Here is a 5,081-nt window from a genome sequence, read left to right as displayed (position 1 = left end):
GTCCCTTCTAGATTCTTAGGCCAATCAATGAGATGGCCTATCAACTCAAGTTGCCCAATCATTGGCTCATACACAATGCTTTTCATGTGAGCCTATTAAAGCCTTACAAAGGAGAGCCACCTCAAGAACCAACTATTGAAGACCCACCGGAGATCGAGGACCAAGAAGAGGTGCTGCAGCTTGAGTCCATTCTCCGACATGAAGACAAGGTATTAAGAGGCGGTAAGACTATCCGAGGATATCTTATTAAGTTTAAGAATTATCATTTTGAAGATGCTAGATGGATGCAAGGCATACAATTAAAGGATAACCTAAACCTTGTCAATGCTTACAATGCTTCCCAAGAGTAAGCAAATGTACAAAATGTTAAAAATGAACAAAGTTTTTGTCTTATAAGACTCTCTTTTTCTTTATTTGTGCACAAAAATGAAGTAGTATGCATGCTTAGATCAAGTTTGCGGAGACGACGTCTCCCAAACACCAAGTAGAGCTTGTCACTCTACTATGGAAGACTGATAGGACTAATGTGCAGACATGCTTGCGGCAGCCTCAGGCTCTCAAGCGCCAAATGGACTAGTCATCCATTGTGGAATGATGTCGTAGGGTAACATAGGGATCCTCTACCCGCTAAGAAAAGGACTCATGAACATGCTTTTATCTTCTCTACACCATAGTCGAGGACGACTATGATTTCAAGAGAGAGGTAATGTCATAATAATCAATATCTAATTCTCCTAAATGATTTTCTCATATTAAACTGATCATTTAATGTGGGGAAGGCCAGGGGAGAAAAAGCTAGAATATTGGTTAAGCTAGCAGACCGGCCACAGTAGGGATCCAAAGGAGGGAAAATAGGGATCCAAAGGGGGGGCCATCTGCAAAAGATCCATGTTCAATAATGGGCTAAAAAGACCCTAAGGTTCAGCCCATTAAGACTTCCAAAATGCTAAGGTTTTGTCCAAAGGTCAACCCTAGGGAAAATTGGATGCTTTGTGTGTGCCCTAAAAGTCTTTGCACATCCCTACATGGGAGGGGGCGAGCCCTAAAGGTAGGGGATGAGAAAGAAAGCCACACACACACACACACACACACACACACACACACACACACACACACACACACACAGGCTCCCTTTACACAAAGGGAATGAGGGACACATGTCAGCTCCCTAGGCCAGATGCCCACAAGGTGTGCCCAATTTCTATTGGATGACCCTTGAAGTGGACCAATGAGAATTAAGCTAGAGTAAATCTAGTTTAATTCATTTAAAAACATTTAATAAAAGAAACCAATGAGAATTAAGTCTCCTAGAAGACTATTGGGCAGTCTCCCAAGGGGTCCAATGAGCATTCAGGAGCCCCATGGCTTGCCTGATTCCTATTGGCCAGGAGGCAAGGGGGTCCAATGAGAGTTTAGTTTAATTATTTAATTACCTAAAGCTCTCACAAAAGGGAAAAGGGGGACACATGTCAGAAGGCTATCACTTATGCTGCAAGGGGGTCCAATGAGAGTTTAGTTTAATTATTTAATTACCTAAAGCTCTCACAAAAGGGGAAAGGGGGACACATGTCAGAAGGCTATCACTTATGCTGCTTAATTGTAATTGGCTTGACTTGGGGAGTGCCAATGAGGCTTCAGCAAGAGCAATTAGCAAGAGGGCTCGCCCAAGAGAGACAGGGGGCTGATTTTTGCAAGGCATTATCACACACACACTCACACAAGCTCATGTGTGAAGAAAGAATACACTATCTCTTCCCAAGCTTTAATGGAGAACTCATCACCTACTCCAAGCTTGTGAGATAGAAGCCTACATCAACACTCTCTTGGCATGTGGATGCAAATCCAACCAAGAGCCAAGCTTCCATGCATGCTCATCTTCTCTACCAAGCTAATTACTAAGCTAAGCTATGCTAATATGAGTGATTATGTGAGGAGATGTACATCTTTCTCGTAAGATACTCCTTCTTCCCTCAATCTACTCTCATACCCTGCTAGCTCTCACCATCTTCGAAGGTGTGTGAGGTCTTGGGTCTGAGAACGGGGCTAATTCAAGTTGTGTTTGATTAAGTGTTTTGCTTAGTGCATGAAGCTTCCATCTTCATTGCACTAGCTAGTCTTGAAGGAACACAAAGAATTGTATTGTACAATGTCTCTCTTGATGGGAGAAACCATAATACAAAGCCTTTTGGAGGGGGGACCGGCTCCATGCAAATCCGGTCCTCAACTGTTGTCAATAGCTTAATTTCTCTCTCTTTTGAAAGTATTGTCGATGCTATCTAACTAGGTGTTATGCTTTTTGTTGCTCTCTCCACCCAAGCACTCTTGTAATTCTCATTAGGAATCTATTCTAATGAAATGCCCACTATGTTCATGCTAATTTCCGCTACACATAAGTTATTAGGCCATTAAATGTTACACATTATACCATATGATACAACATTAAAGATAATCATAGAGCAATCAAAGTGAAAATCTAATTACATTGCATCACTACTGCTAATGGGTATAAACATACACTATTGAGCTAATGGCTTGTGCAAATAGTGATGAGGGAGAAATTTCTTGTTTACAGTAGATAATTGCTTACATAGTTGTATCGGCATTCTAATAATCGAGATAGCAATCAGTTCGGGTGTTGGTAGTTACAAGTATATCTGATCAGAATCCTGATACAGTCATAATTTGTAGTATATTAAGGCCTGATCTTGAGAGGAGGGAAGACTTTACCCTAGCAAATTATCATTATTCACGATGTTTATACTCCACGGTATGAAAGTATTAGAACCAACTAAGAGAATTCAACCATGTGTAGAATTTTTAAGGCTATTGAAAATACACACCAATGGTAGATACCTAGCATGTCGCAGATATTGTAATGGTTAGAGAGTTTAAGCTTCTAAAAATCTGATTATGTATAGTGACGCATGCCCCTAGAACTTGTGTGGGTAGTATCTCAAAGCATAACTAAAATTTGGTTAGTATAGGGGTTGCCTTGACCAGTTGATATGTCAGTTTGTGACGGAAGTTTTGACCACAAAATGTGGATGTTTACAAAAATCATCCTTCTTTCACTATACGTAGTAATTTCTAAACTATGAAGATCGTCTGTGATATGTCACTCACAAGGTTGGTGCAGATTGTGTCATTACAACTCTCTAAAATGAACCGTCAAGATTCTGTAAGGGGGCCGCGGGGGGGGGGGGGGGGGGGGGGGGAGAGAGAGAGAGAGAGAGAGAGAGAGAGAGAGAGAGAGAGAGAGAGAGAGAGAGAGAGAGAGAGAGAGAGAGAGAGAGAGAGAGAGAGAGAAGGGGGGGCGGGGGTAAGGGAGATGAAAAAACTTCACATGCATTGAAGGGGAAGAAAGAGCGGTTAAGAGATTGGCTCATTGGGAGGGATCTCCAAATTAACACCATTTGTACCAAATGGGGACAAAAGGAAGGAATGTCATTGAGGAGATGATCATCTCTTATATTACTTTTCTTTTGGTAATAAGTGTCTAAGTCGTGTTGATGGGATCTTCTTGCATGGGTTTGGGGCATTAATATATATATATATATGGCTTTGCAGACTATGTTGTGCAAGGTTATAAATTATAGGCTCGCTCGTTTGCAACACCAATAATGGCTTGGATTTCTAGCAGTTCAACAAAGGGCGTCTATACTACTTCCTTTGGAAGGGCACAATAGACATAAGCCTCTTCTTCAAAATCTCCAATACCAGCTTCAAGCATTCCTTTGCCTTATTTCAATGGCAAAAACCATCTCGCAAAGCTGTGTAGGAGATTTTGTCGGGAACACAGTAACTTGCCCTCATTTGACCCCAAATTTTGTAAGCTTTGGTCGTATCTCCAACCTTAGAGAACATGTTGATAACAGAGCTATATTTCACCACCTCTGACGAGCAATCATTTTGACGCATCTCATCCACTATCTTCATAGTTGATTCTTGTTTTCCCAAACACACATACACAAGAAGATTTAGAAATTTCCTCATGTAGGAAAATGGAGTTTTTCTCAGTGTTTTTCATACAATGCATAACATCATGAGCTTCTGCTCGAGAGGCACCGCATACCTAGCTAGATACAATTGGGGGCAGGGGACCCCCACCCCCCCCACCGGGCCGACGGTCCCCTGTCCCCCAATCGTACCTAGCTAGGTATGCGGCGCCTCCCTCACAGAGGCTCATGATGTTGAGGTAAGTCACAATGTGGGAAATATTGTGAGAATTTGTCCACTTGTGATACCCATGCAGCACAGTACTATAACAAACCACATCAGGCTCACATTTTTTATTCAGCATAGCTTTTAGTAGTTTATATGCTTCATCAAATTTATTGGCTTTACAGAGGGTGCACATCATAATGCTATATGTATACACATCAAGGATGAGCCCTACGTTGACAATATCATCCAAGCAGCTTGCATGCCTAGAGCATCAACCCTGCTCTGCATAGAAAACCTTGCAGAATTCATTGACAAGATCATTGGCAACCCTCGCATCAGGCGCATATCCCAAGAGATTGGCAAGCATTGTCAATGAGCCACCCTTGCAAAGCAATCCGAGCATGGAGACGTACAACTCCTATTTCAAAGGGAACTCGACTTTCATTTGTAATTGGAGGAGCAGGAAAGCATGCAACATGTCGCTAGAAATAACCAGAGAGTCCAAGACCTTGAAGGAGGTATCTAGCTTACATGTGGATTCCTTAACATTCATCATGTTCAGAAGATTGAAAGCTTCCATGGCCTTGACCTCGCCGCAAAGGTCTAAAATAGAACCATTTAATTTCTTTGTAGATTAATAGAAGGAACGCAATGGAAGGATGCTGAATCGTAGAGATGGCTTGCACCATTTACGGCAATAGAATAATATACTCGTCATTGTTTGCATCCCTAACGAGAGAGAGAGAGAGAGAGAGAGAGAGAGAGAGTGGTTGGACTGTGGCTGCTACTGCAGATCTTTGGTTGGTGATTGTGTGGGGCGTGCAGAAACCTCTAACATGCAGTGGTAGGTATTTTAGATACGATGGCCTGTTATCTTGTCGGTGATGGCCACTGCTATGACCACTGGAGAGGGATCG

The 5,081-nt window shown here is 42.1% G+C and overlaps 1 pseudogene; it reads right to left on the bottom strand.

Moving 5' to 3' along the window:
• Window positions 1–3,660: 3,660 nt before the first annotated feature.
• On the bottom strand, window positions 3,661–4,853 carry LOC147446589 (pentatricopeptide repeat-containing protein At5g27110-like; annotated as a pseudogene).
• Window positions 4,854–5,081: the final 228 nt, after the last annotated feature.

This window comes from Adiantum capillus-veneris, chromosome 12 (genome assembly GCF_014529385.1).
Source record: "Adiantum capillus-veneris isolate H3 chromosome 12, ASM1452938v2, whole genome shotgun sequence".
NCBI lineage: Eukaryota > Viridiplantae > Streptophyta > Polypodiopsida > Polypodiales > Pteridaceae > Adiantum > Adiantum capillus-veneris.
This window is presented reverse-complemented; position numbering and strand designations above follow the sequence as displayed.